At 50.2% G+C, this 14,547-nt stretch overlaps 1 protein-coding gene across 10 annotated transcripts in view; it reads right to left on the reverse strand.

Annotated features, from left to right (window-relative positions):
* The window catches only part of elavl4 (ELAV like neuron-specific RNA binding protein 4), a 212,324-nt gene that overhangs the window by 54,025 nt on the left and 143,752 nt on the right, over positions 1–14,547 (reverse strand). The window lies entirely within an intron of this gene.

Here is a 14,547-nt window from a genome sequence, read left to right on the forward strand (position 1 = left end):
ATTGTAGCTGAGATAGGCGCCAGCGCCCCCCGCGACCCCGAAAGGGAATAAGCGGTAGAAATGGATGGATGGATGGGGACATTGCTCTGTTTACACACCTTTAGGGGACCTCTGACGGTATGAGGACACAAAAACAGGTCCACATACCGTGTGTGTGTGTGTGTGTGTTCTGGCAATGCTGACTTAATGGGGACATGGCTCTGTTTACACAGTCACCTTTAGGGGACCGCTGATTGTATGGGGACACAAACACAGGTCCCCTAAAGGGAAACCTTTTTAAGTGATAGTCAGATCCATTCTGAAGATGCCTAAGTGATTTGTTTTAGCTTTGGCCCATAAAACATGTTTACTGGTTAGTTTGAGTGTGAGACATTGGCACAGCAGCCCCCTCATTAGGCTGTAGCTGGTACTGCACTCGCTGCTCTGCTCACACTTCTTCCGCGTATAGTTAATCACTTCCACCTGGTGAAACTTCCTATTAGAGGACAGCTGTAGTGTTGTATTCTGAGGATCATGTCATATTTAATTTGAACTTTTTATTATTTTTTTTTAAATGGTTCCCAGTAGTCACGTACAAATGTGTGTGAATTATGCAAAATTATTGAAATTTGGTCCCCAAGAACCACATTAACTCTTTTCCCCCAGGGTCCCCAGTAAGTATGAACAGCACAATACTTCATCAATCCAGAGATTTAAAGACGTGTATGAGCTAACTGGCCAGTGGACATTTTACACCATTTTTTTATGCCTCTACAACCTGTAGAAAGGCTGGTCCCCACAAGTCATGAACAACAACTTGGTCCCCATTTCAAAGGATAACATGTGTGTATGTGTGTATGTGTGTTTGTGTGTATGTGTGTGTGTGTGTGTGATCAGCACATTACTTCATCAATCCAGAGATTTAAAGACGTGTATGAGCTAACTGGGCAGTGGACATTTTACACCATTTTTTTTATGCCTCCACAACCTGTAGATAGGGTGGTCCTCACAAGTCCTGAACAAAAACTTGTTCCCCATTTCAAATGACGAGTATGTGAGTGTCTTTGTGCGCGCGTGTGTGTGTGTGTGATCAGCACATTACTTCATCAATCCAGAGATTTAAAGACATATATGAGCTAACTGGCCAGTGGACATTTTACACCATTTTTTCATGCATCCACAACCTGTAGATAGGGTGGTCCCCACAAGTCCTGAACGAAAACTTGGTCCCCATTTCAAATGACAACGAGTATGTGTGTGTGTATGTGTCCGCGTGTGTGTGTGTGTGTGTGTATGTGATCAGCACATTACTTCATTGATCCAGAGATTTAAAGACGTGTATGAGCCAACTGGGGAGTGGCATTTTTCCTCATTTTTTTCATGCTTCCACAACCTGTAGAAAGGCTGGTCCCCACAAGTCACGAACCAAAACTTGGTCCCCATTTGAAATGATAACCAGTGTGTGTGTGTGTGTGTGTGTGTGTGTGTGTGTGTGAAGGGAAAATGTGAGCGTTCCTTTTCAGCACCTTACCATTGGGATTATCTCAGTGAGGAAAACATTTGGCTGCTTGGAACAATGGCGAGATAACACTTCGAGTCGCTTTCTGGGTGAATCAGAGCGGATCTGTCCCCTCGGGTACTTGAACCATGTGTGTTTGAACGGGGAGAGCTCAGGTAGTCTGGGGGAACAGGATTAATGCTCCGAAGACTTTCATTTACTCTATCAGTTTTAGGTATTAATATGGAGTTAGGAACATAAGAGAAGAACACGCTTTAAAGTATCAAGATCGGAGATTTATTGGAGACTTTAGTCCCAATGCTAAGATAACACATGCTTTTGAGTAGTTCCCTTTCATTTACAGGGGACATTTTATGCAAAACTGCCTTTTTAATTGCTACCATCTTTATCTAGGATTATGTTTGTGTATTAAATCTACAGTACTGCTGCTAATCAGATTTACCACACATTAATCAAGTTTCTGCCTTTTGTGTTTGGGGTCATTGTCCTGGAGGAACACCCAACTGCGGCCAAGACCCAACTTCCGGGCTGATGATTTTAGCTTGTTCTGAAGAATGTTTTCATTGTCCCATTTACTCTTTGTAAAGCAGCAGTTCCATTGGCAGCAAAACAGGCCAAGAGCATAATCCTACCACCACCATGCTTGACGGTAGGTATGGTATTCCTGGGATTAAAGACCTCACTTTTTCCCCGCCAAAAAATTGCTGGGTAACCTGCTGACCCCACTATGGACTGGACTCCCACTATTATGTTAGATCCACTATGGACTGGACTCTCACTATTATGTTAGATCCACTATGGACTGGACTCTCAAACTATTATGTTAGATCCACTATGGACTGGACTCTCACTATTATGTTAGATCCACTATGGACTGGACTCTCACTATTATGTTAGATCCACTATGGACTGTACTCTCACTATTATGTTAGATCCACTATGGACTGGACTCTCACTATTATGTTAGATCCACTATGGACTGGACTCTCACACTATTATGTTAGATCCACTATGGACTGGACTCTCACTATTATGTTAGATCCACTATGGACTGGACTCTCACTATTATGTTAGATCCACTATGGACTGGACTCACACTATTATGTTAGATCTACTATGGACTGGACTCTCACTATTATGTTAGATCCACTATGGACTGGACTCTCACACTATTGTGTTAGATCCACTATGGACTGTACTCACACTATTATGTTAGATCCACTATGGACTGGACTCACACTATTATGTTAGATCCACTATGGACTGGACTCTCACTATTATGTTAGATCCACTATGGGCTAGACTCACACTATTATGTTAGATCCACTATGGACTGGACTCACACTATTATGTTAGATCCACTATGGACTGGACTCTCAAACTATTATGTTAGATCCACTATGGACTGGACTCTCAAACTATTATGTTAGATCCACTATGGACTGGACTCTCACTATTATGTTAGATCCACTATGGACTGGACTCTCACTATTATGTTAGATCCACTATGGACTGGACTCTCACTATTATGTTAGATCCACTATGGACTGGACTCTCACACTATTATGTTAGATCCACTATGGACTGGACTCTCACTATTATGTTAGATCCACTATGGACTGGACTCTCACTATTATGTTAGATCCACTATGGACTGGACTCACACTATTATGTTAGATCTACTATGGACTGGACTCTCACTATTATGTTAGATCCACTATGGACTGGACTCTCACACTATTGTGTTAGATCCACTATGGACTGTACTCACACTATTATGTTAGATCCACTATGGACTGGACTCACACTATTATGTTAGATCCACTATGGACTGGACTCTCACTATTATGTTAGATCCACTATGGACTAGACTCACACTATTATGTTAGATCCACTATGGACTGGACTCACACTATTATGTTAGATCCACTATGGACTGGACTCTCACTATTATGTTAGATCCACTATGGACTGGACTCTCACACTATTGTGTTAGATCCACTATGGACTGTACTCACACTATTATGTTAGATCCACTATGGACTGGACTCACACTATTATGTTAGATCCACTATGGACTGGACTCTCACTATTATGTTAGATCCACTATGGACTAGACTCACACTATTATGTTAGATCCACTATGGACTGGACTCACACTATTATGTTAGATCCACTATGGACTGGACTCTCAAACTATTATGTTAGATCCACTATGGACTGGACTCTCACTATTATGTGGATCTAACATAATAGTGAGAGTCCAGTCCATAGTGGATCTAACATAATAGTGAGAGTCCAGTCCATAGTGGCTCTAACATAATAGTGAGAGTCCAGTTAATAGTGGACCAACAACTTCACCTAATTGGTCCCAAAAATATTTTTTAGCACATCAATAATTATAATCTGCCATTCCTGTGCCGTTCCTTAGTGTCCGTGCTGTGTAGAACTCGGCTGTAGAACTGTGATCTAACATGCAGACTGCAGCGTGCAGGTACAAAGGTATGTAACGCTCAAGACAAAAATGAACAAAACCTTAAAGGCACTGCCTTAGCGTGCCGGCCCAGTCACATAATATCTACGGCTTTTCACACACACACAAGTGAATGCAAGGCATACTTGGTCAACAGCCATACAGGTCACACTGAGGGTGGCCGTATAAACAACTTGAAGACTGTTAGTAATATGCGCCACACTGTGAACCCACACAAACAAGAATGACAAACACATTTCGGGGGAACATCCGCACCGTAACACTACATAAACACAACAGACCCAGAATCCCTTGCAGCACTAACTCATCCTGGACGCTACAATAAACACCCCCCTTGCTACCCCCTACCCCCCATCCCCGCCTCAACCCCCTCCCCCCGACCCCGCCCACCGTAGGCATAATAATGTGTTAATTCCACGACTGTATATATCGGTATCGGTTGATACCGGAACCAGTAATTATGAGTCTGATAATATCGGAATATAATTATTGGTCATTCTTCATCATTACCTCCCTGCTTGGCACTCAGCATCAAGGCTTGGAGTTGGGGGTTAAATCACCTATCTTAGGTGCCTATCTTAGCTACAATTGGGCGGAAGGCATTGTACACCCTGGACAAGTCGCTACCTCATCGCAGGGCCAACACAGATAGACAGACAACATTCACACACTAGGGACCATTTAGTGTTGCCAATCAACCTATCCCCAGGTGCATGTCTTTGGAGGTGGGAGGGGCCTATCCCCAGGTGCATGTCTTTGGAGGTGGGAGGGGCCTATCCCCAGGTGCATGTCTTTGGAGGTGGGAGGGGCCTATCCCCAGGTGCATGTCTTTGGAGGTGGGAGGGGCCTATCCCCAGGTGCATGTCTTTGGAGGTGGGAGGAAGCCGGAGTAGAACCCACGCAGTCACGGGGAGAACATGCTAACTCCACACAGAAAGATCTCGTGCCTGGGATTGAACCCAGAACTACTCAGGACCTTCGTATTGTGAGTTAGACACACTAACCCCTCTACCACCGTGCTATATGTGTATATATATATATATATATATATATATATATATATATATATATATATATATTTATATATATATATATATAAGAAATATCTGAAAATATATATGGTTGTGAATGTTGTCTGTCAATCTGTGTTGGCCCTTCAATGAGTTGGCGACTTGTCCAGGTCTGTACCCCACCTTCCACCCGAAGCAGCTGAGATAGGCTCCAGCGACCCCGAATGGGACAAGCGGTAGGAAATGGATGCATGGCTGGATATACACCCCAACACACACCCCATCTCCTGAATTCTGAGGTCTCAAGGTTGGCAAGTATGCATGGATGACATAGTCTTGTGTGGATGAATTTGACTGGCTTGCACAGAGTCCTGACCTGAACACACATAAAACACCTTTGGGGTGAATTAGAACAGAGACTGAGAGCCAGGCCTTCTCGATACGCTTTTGGAAGAATGGTAGAAAATTCCTCTAAACACACTCTGCAACCTTGTGGACAGCCTTCCCAGAAGAGTTGAAGCTGGATTAGCTGCAATAGGTGGACCCGACATCATATCAAGTTCATACTATTTTGGCAATATTATTATTATTATTATTATTATTATACTATTTTGGCAATATAGTGTCTTTAACGAGGCAGGTAATGGACGAGCATTAGTACGCAAGGCACACCTGGGCGCTGCAGACATCCGGTGACGGAATACCGCGCCCATAATCCTTTTCCATGACACTACGGCGACACGAGGCCCGCTTCTCCTGGTCCTCCCCCTTCCACACGTCTATATGAGGACCTGGTCCTCCCCCTTCCACACGTCTATATGAGGACCTGGTCCTCCCCCTTCCAGGCGTCTATATGAGGACCTGGTCCTCCCCCTTCCAGGCGTCTATATGAGGACCTGGTCCTCCCCCTTCCACACGTCTATATGAGGACCTGGTCCTCCCCCTTCCAGGCGTCCATATGAGGACCTGGTCCTCCCCCTTCCAGGCGTCTATATGAGGACCTGGTCCTCCCCCTTCCACACGTCTATATGAGGACCTGGTCCTCCCCCTTCCAGGCGTCTATATGAGGACCTGGTCCTCCCCCTTCCACACGTCTATATGAGGACCTGGTCCTCCCCCTTCCAGGCGTCCATATGAGGACCTGGTCCTCCCCCTTCCAGGCGTCTATATGAGGACCTGGTCCTCCCCCTTCCACACGTCCATATGAGGACCTGGTCCTCCCCCTTCCACACGTCTATATGAGGACCTGGTCCTCCCCCTTCCAGGCGTCTATATGAGGACCTGGTCCGCCCCCTTCCAGGCGTCTATATGAGGACCTGGTCCTCCCCCTTCCAGGCGTCTATATGAGGACCTGGTCCTCCCCCTTCCACACGTCTATATGAGGACCTGGTCCTCCCCCTTCCAGGCGTCTATATGAGGACCTGGTCCGCCCCCTTCCACACGTCTATATGAGGACCTGGTCCTCCCCCTTCCAGGCGTCCATATGAGGACCTGGTCCTCCCCCTTCCACGCGTCCATATGAGGACCTGGTCCTCCCCCTTCCACGCGTCCATATGAGGACCTGGTCCTCCCCCTTCCAGGCGTCCATATGAGGACCTGGTCCTCCCCCTTCCAGGCGTCCATATGAGGACCTGGTCCTCCCCCTTCCAGGCGTCCATATGAGGACCTGGTCCTCCCCCTTCCAGGCGTCTATATGAGGACCTGGTCCTCCCCCTTCCACACGTCTATATGAGGACCTGGTCCGCCCCCTTCCAGGCGTCTATATGAGGACCTGGTCCTCCCCCTTCCAGGCGTCTATATGAGGACCTGGTCCTCCCCCTTCCACGCGTCCATATGAGGACCTGGTCCTCCCCCTTCCACGCGTCCATATGAGGACCTGGTCCTCCCCCTTCCAGGCGTCCATATGAGGACCTGGTCCTCCCCCTTCCAGGCGTCCATATGAGGACCTGGTCCTCCCCCTTCCAGGCGTCCATATGAGGACCTGGTCCTCCCCCTTCCAGGCGTCTATATGAGGACCTGGTCCTCCCCCTTCCACACGTCTATATGAGGACCTGGTCCGCCCCCTTCCAGGCGTCTATATGAGGACCTGGTCCTCCCCCTTCCAGGCGTCTATATGAGGACCTGGTCCGCCCCCTTCCAGGCGTCTATATGAGGACCTGGTCCGCCCCCTTCCAGGCGTCTATATGAGGACCTGGTCCTCCCCCTTCCAGGCGTCTATATGAGGACCTGGTCCTCCCCCTTCCACGCGTCCATATGAGGACCTGGTCCTCCCCCTTCCACGCGTCCATATGAGGACCTGGTCCTCCCCCTTCCAGGCGTCCATATGAGGACCTGGTCCTCCCCCTTCCAGGCGTCCATATGAGGACCTGGTCCTCCCCCTTCCAGGCGTCCATATGAGGACCTGGTCCTCCCCCTTCCAGGCGTCTATATGAGGACCTGGTCCTCCCCCTTCCACACGTCTATATGAGGACCTGGTCCGCCCCCTTCCAGGCGTCTATATGAGGACCTGGTCCTCCCCCTTCCAGGCGTCTATATGAGGACCTGGTCCGCCCCCTTCCAGGCGTCTATATGAGGACCTGGTCCTCCCCCTTCCAGGCGTCTATATGAGGACCTGGTCCCCCCCCTTCCACACGTCTATATGAGGACCTGGTCCTCCCCCTTCCAGGCGTCCATATGAGGACCTGGTCCTCCCCCTTCCACGCGTCCATATGAGGACCTGGTCCTCCCCCTTCCACGCGTCCATATGAGGACCTGGTCCTCCCCCTTCCAGGCGTCCATATGAGGACCTGGTCCTCCCCCTTCCAGGCGTCCATATGAGGACCTGGTCCTCCCCCTTCCAGGCGTCCATATGAGGACCTGGTCCTCCCCCTTCCAGGCGTCCATATGAGGACCTGGTCCTCCCCCTTCCAGGCGTCTATATGAGGACCTGGTCCGCCCCCTTCCAGGCGTCTATATGAGGACCTGGTCCTCCCCCTTCCAGGCGTCTATATGAGGACCTGGTCCTCCCCCTTCCAGGCGTCTATATGAGGACCTGGTCCTCCCCCTTCCAGGCGTCTATATGAGGACCTGGTCCTCCCCCTTCCAGGCGTCTATATGAGGACCTGGTCCTCCCCCTTCCAGGCGTCTATATGAGGACCTGGTCCTCCCCCTTCCAGGCGTCTATATGAGGACCTGGTCCTCCCCCTTCCAGGCGTCCATATGAGGACCTGGTCCTCCCCCTTCCAGGCGTCTATATGAGGACCTGGTCCTCCCCCTTCCAGGCGTCTATATGAGGACCTGGTCCTCCCCCTTCCACACGTCTATATGAGGACCTGGTCCTCCCCCTTCCAGGCGTCTATATGAGGACCTGGTCCTCCCCCTTCCAGGCGTCTATATGAGGACCTGGTCCTCCCCCTTCCAGGCGTCTATATGAGGACCTGGTCCTCCCCCTTCCAGGCGTCCATATGAGGACCTGGTCCTCCCCCTTCCAGGCGTCTATATGAGGACCTGGTCCTCCCCCTTCCAGGCGTCTATATGAGGACCTGGTCCTCCCCCTTCCACACGTCTATATGAGGACCTGGTCCGCCCCCTTCCAGGCGTCTATATGAGGACCTGGTCCTCCCCCTTCCAGGCGTCTATATGAGGACCTGGTCCTCCCCCTTCCAGGCGTCTATATGAGGACCTGGTCCGCCCCCTTCCAGGCGTCTATATGAGGACCTGGTCCTCCCCCTTCCAGGCGTCTATATGAGGACCTGGTCCTCCCCCTTCCAGGCGTCTATATGAGGACCTGGTCCTCCCCCTTCCAGGCGTCCATATGAGGACCTGGTCCTCCCCCTTCCAGGCGTCTATATGAGGACCTGGTCCTCCCCCTTCCAGGCGTCTATATGAGGACCTGGTCCTCCCCCTTCCAGGCGTCTATATGAGGACCTGGTCCTCCCCCTTCCAGGCGTCTATATGAGGACCTGGTCCTCCCCCTTCCAGGCGTCTATATGAGGACCTGGTCCTCCCCCTTCCACGCGTCCATATGAGGACCTGGTCCTCCCCCTTCCACGCGTCCATATGAGGACCTGGTCCTCCCCCTTCCAGGCGTCCATATGAGGACCTGGTCCTCCCCCTTCCAGGCGTCCATATGAGGACCTGGTCCTCCCCCTTCCAGGCGTCCATATGAGGACCTGGTCCTCCCCCTTCCAGGCGTCTATATGAGGACCTGGTCCTCCCCCTTCCACACGTCTATATGAGGACCTGGTCCGCCCCCTTCCAGGCGTCTATATGAGGACCTGGTCCTCCCCCTTCCAGGCGTCTATATGAGGACCTGGTCCGCCCCCTTCCAGGCGTCTATATGAGGACCTGGTCCTCCCCCTTCCAGGCGTCTATATGAGGACCTGGTCCTCCCCCTTCCACACGTCTATATGAGGACCTGGTCCTCCCCCTTCCAGGCGTCCATATGAGGACCTGGTCCTCCCCCTTCCACGCGTCCATATGAGGACCTGGTCCTCCCCCTTCCACGCGTCCATATGAGGACCTGGTCCTCCCCCTTCCAGGCGTCCATATGAGGACCTGGTCCTCCCCCTTCCAGGCGTCCATATGAGGACCTGGTCCTCCCCCTTCCAGGCGTCCATATGAGGACCTGGTCCTCCCCCTTCCAGGCGTCCATATGAGGACCTGGTCCTCCCCCTTCCAGGCGTCTATATGAGGACCTGGTCCGCCCCCTTCCAGGCGTCTATATGAGGACCTGGTCCTCCCCCTTCCAGGCGTCTATATGAGGACCTGGTCCTCCCCCTTCCAGGCGTCTATATGAGGACCTGGTCCTCCCCCTTCCAGGCGTCTATATGAGGACCTGGTCCTCCCCCTTCCAGGCGTCTATATGAGGACCTGGTCCTCCCCCTTCCAGGCGTCTATATGAGGACCTGGTCCTCCCCCTTCCAGGCGTCTATATGAGGACCTGGTCCTCCCCCTTCCAGGCGTCCATATGAGGACCTGGTCCTCCCCCTTCCAGGCGTCTATATGAGGACCTGGTCCTCCCCCTTCCAGGCGTCTATATGAGGACCTGGTCCTCCCCCTTCCACACGTCTATATGAGGACCTGGTCCTCCCCCTTCCAGGCGTCTATATGAGGACCTGGTCCTCCCCCTTCCAGGCGTCTATATGAGGACCTGGTCCTCCCCCTTCCAGGCGTCTATATGAGGACCTGGTCCTCCCCCTTCCAGGCGTCCATATGAGGACCTGGTCCTCCCCCTTCCAGGCGTCTATATGAGGACCTGGTCCTCCCCCTTCCAGGCGTCTATATGAGGACCTGGTCCTCCCCCTTCCACACGTCTATATGAGGACCTGGTCCTCCCCCTTCCAGGCGTCTATATGAGGACCTGGTCCTCCCCCTTCCAGGCGTCTATATGAGGACCTGGTCCGCCCCCTTCCAGGCGTCTATATGAGGACCTGGTCCTCCCCCTTCCAGGCGTCCATATGAGGACCTGGTCCTCCCCCTTCCAGGCGTCTATATGAGGACCTGGTCCTCCCCCTTCCAGGCGTCTATATGAGGACCTGGTCCTCCCCCTTCCAGGCGTCCATATGAGGACCTGGTCCTCCCCCTTCCAGGCGTCTATATGAGGACCTGGTCCTCCCCCTTCCAGGCGTCTATATGAGGACCTGGTCCTCCCCCTTCCAGGCGTCTATATGAGGACCTGGTCCTCCCCCTTCCAGGCGTCTATATGAGGACCTGGTCCTCCCCCTTCCAGGCGTCTATATGAGGACCTGGTCCTCCCCCTTCCAGGCGTCTATATGAGGACCTGGTCCTCCCCCTTCCAGGCGTCTATATGAGGACCTGGTCCTCCCCCTTCCAGGCGTCCATATGAGGACCTGGTCCTCCCCCTTCCAGGCGTCCATATGAGGACCTGGTCCTCCCCCTTCCAGGCGTCTATATGAGGACCTGGTCCTCCCCCTTCCAGGCGTCCATATGAGGACCTGGTCCTCCCCCTTCCAGGCGTCTATATGAGGACCTGGTCCTCCCCCTTCCAGGCGTCTATATGAGGACCTGGTCCTCCCCCTTCCAGGCGTCTATATGAGGACCTGGTCCTCCCCCTTCCAGGCGTCTATATGAGGACCTGGTCCTCCCCCTTCCAGGCGTCTATATGAGGACCTGGTCCTCCCCCTTCCAGGCGTCTATATGAGGACCTGGTCCTCCCCCTTCCAGGCGTCTATATGAGGACCTGGTCCTCCCCCTTCCAGGCGTCTATATGAGGACCTGGTCCTCCCCCTTCCAGGCGTCTATATGAGGACCTGGTCCTCCCCCTTCCAGGCGTCTATATGAGGACCTGGTCCTCCCCCTTCCAGGCGTCTATATGAGGACCTGGTCCTCCCCCTTCCAGGCGTCTATATGAGGACCTGGTCCTCCCCCTTCCAGGCGTCTATATGAGGACCTGGTCCTCCCCCTTCCAGGCGTCTATATGAGGACCTGGTCCTCCCCCTTCCAGGCGTCTATATGAGGACCTGGTCCTCCCCCTTCCAGGCGTCTATATGAGGACCTGGTCCTCCCCCTTCCAGGCGTCTATATGAGGACCTGGTCCTCCCCCTTCCAGGCGTCTATATGAGGACCTGGTCCTCCCCCTTCCAGGCGTCTATATGAGGACCTGGTCCTCCCCCTTCCAGGCGTCTATATGAGGACCTGGTCCTCCCCCTTCCAGGCGTCTATATGAGGACGCCGTGTGTCACCTCAGACGCTCCGTGCGTGCCTGGCTGAACTTTGCATCTGTCACAGGCGCGCCCTGAACGTCTTCATGCAGGAAAAGTTTGGAGTAAATCCCATTACCAGTACTTCTACTTCTACTTCTACTTCTACTTCTACTTCTACTTCTAGTGCTGACTGGCACAGCTTTCATTATTGCTGACAGGTGGGGCACATAAGCCATCAAGGAAGATTAAAGTCAGGCAAATACGGCGGCGACGCGGTCCTATCCTTCAGCAGGAAGCAGCTGGCTTTTACCCCGCATTCTTTTGCGCTTCTCCTCCGCCGTTTAGTTCTTCATCAACTTTCTCCTCTCTCTTCTCTTCCTCTTGCCTCATTAAACCTTCTCTTCTTCCTCGCGCTCTGCAGCCATTTCCCCCTCTCCTTTCTCTGCTCCCCCGTTTTCTCTCCTTGTCAGCCGAGTACAGATGTCTAATCCATCAACACCTCCTCAAGCTGTGAGCGCTATTGTGTAAAAGTGTGTGTGTCTTCTTGGATTTCTACCCTTCTTGAGACATCAACAAGGAAAAAAACTGTCCATATGAGGACCGGGGAACAAGTTAGGACCAAAATCATGGTCCTTACACAGAAAACCATTGCATCTAATAGAGAGCCAAATACTACAGTCCGTGAACATTGCTACAAAGCAGGGCTAGGGAACCTATGGCTCGGGAACCAGATGTGGTTCTTTTGATGACTGCATCTGGCTCTCGGATAAATCTGAGCTGACATTGCTTAACACGATAAGTAATGAATAATTCCACTTGTAATCACAGTGTTAAAAATAATGTTCAAAATATAAAACATTCTCATGCATTTTTAATTCCATCCATCCGTTTCTACCGCACCTGTTCAAGAAGTTGCGTTAATGGTAAGAAGTTATTTATTTATTATTGGTTAGTGTAGGGCTTGCCCTGCAGGGGGTTCTTCAGACCACCAAGTACCGACATGAGAGCCTGTTTCAGGGTTACAATACTGTTTTATTTTTCAATAAGTCCCTCAGTTGCTTTCCAGCAATTGTCTTTTTCTTCTTCGTTTTCGCTCGCACTCTGGCTCCAGCCCCAACCCCGTCTCTCCTCCTGGCTGCTGCTTATAAACAGAGCGGCAGGTGATTAGATAACAAGGCCCAGGTGGGCCATCTACGCACCTGTCGCTGATTTAGAGTCTGGTCCTGGCACACCCCAGTTCATTGCAGGCCCACAGGCCACGGCCCCTCCACAGTTAGCTTCAGAATAACAATGTTATTACAAAGAATAAGAGACCTATTATACTCTAGAAATGTTGGCCTTTCTTAAAAATGCACGCGTTTAGTTGTGTTCAGTGTTAAAAAAATATTATATGGCTCTTACGGAAATACATTTTAAAATATTTGGCTTTTTGGCTCTCTCAGCCAAAAAGGTTCCCGACCCCTGCTACAAAGTGTTTCTGAAATATATTTCTTGCAAAATTGTGACTTTTTCATGTAAAATGTTGACTTTTTAATGCAAAATGGTGACATTTGTCACATGATCGCATCTAATAGAGAGCCAAATACTAGAGTCCGTGAACATTGCTCCAAAGTTAGGATTTTTGGTGGATTTAATGTGCATACAAAAGTAAACAGTGACAGGGGCAAAGGCAGCAAGATATGATAAAAGAAGAGGGCAGCTTAAGAAAGACTTCCCTGTTCATCCCCAAAAAACCTGCCAGGTGAACGACATAGTTTGTATTTATTATTAATAATTTAAATACAAATCTTTACATATCTGGAAAGGCTGGTCCTGCAAAGGAAGGCATCATTTGGAGATCTCAAGAAGGTAACAGATACAAGAATGTGTGTGTGTGTGTGTGTGTGTGTGTGTGCGTGTGTGTGTGCGCGCATGTGTGTGTGTGTGCGTGTGTGTGTGCGTGCATGTGTGTGCGTGTGTGTGTGTGTGTGTGCGTGCAGTAAAGTTGTAAAAAGTCAAGGTGTGAAGATGAAGGTGTGCACGCGGCGTGTAAAAGTGTCTCGGAGGATGTGCACACATGTCAGAAGGAAGCAGGCGCCACCTTTGCTTCCCCTCACACTTCAGTCGGCTGCAGCCTCAGAAATCGAAGGTGTCGAGTACAAACGCGGCCACAAAATGGAGTCGTGGGGATGACGCACGTCGCCCGAAGGCACGGGGACCTTCCCAGCAGGCACAAGATGTTGAAGCAACGTTGAGAACTTGCTGAGTGAAGTCCGGATGTTGAGCAACTCAAACCAAACCTGACCTCATGCTTTTTGACCATGTTTCATCAATATTGAGGTCTGACGTTGATTTAACCATTGAAATGTGGTCATTTTCTCAACCAATATTCTACAACACAAATACAAGGTTTATTCAATGTCAGGTTCTCAGGTTGCATTGACCATTGAATTTTGGTCATTTCTCAACCAATATTCTACAACACAAATACATCATTGAAACAACATCCTTTTTGATGATGTTTAATCAATGTTGAGTTCTGACATTGATTTGAGCATTGAAATGTGCTCATTTTCTCAACCAGTATTCTACAACACAAAAACAACATACTTTTTGACAACATTTATTCAATGTCAGGTTTTGACTTTTATTTGACCATTGAATTTTGGTCATTTTCCAACCAATATTCAACAACACAAAAACAACGTTGAAACAAAATGCCTCTGAAGTTGTTTAATCAATGTTGCGTTCTGAAAATGATTTAACCATTGAAATTTGGTCATTTTACAACCAATATTCTACAACACAAACAACGTTGAAACAACATGCTTCTTGACAACGTTTATTCAATGTCAGGTAGTGACGTGAAGTTTGGTCAATTCCCAACCAATATTCTACAACACAAATACAACGTTGAAACAA

The sequence above is a fragment of the Nerophis ophidion genome, linkage group LG22, assembly GCF_033978795.1.
Source record: "Nerophis ophidion isolate RoL-2023_Sa linkage group LG22, RoL_Noph_v1.0, whole genome shotgun sequence".
Classification (NCBI taxonomy): Eukaryota; Metazoa; Chordata; class Actinopteri; order Syngnathiformes; family Syngnathidae; genus Nerophis; species Nerophis ophidion.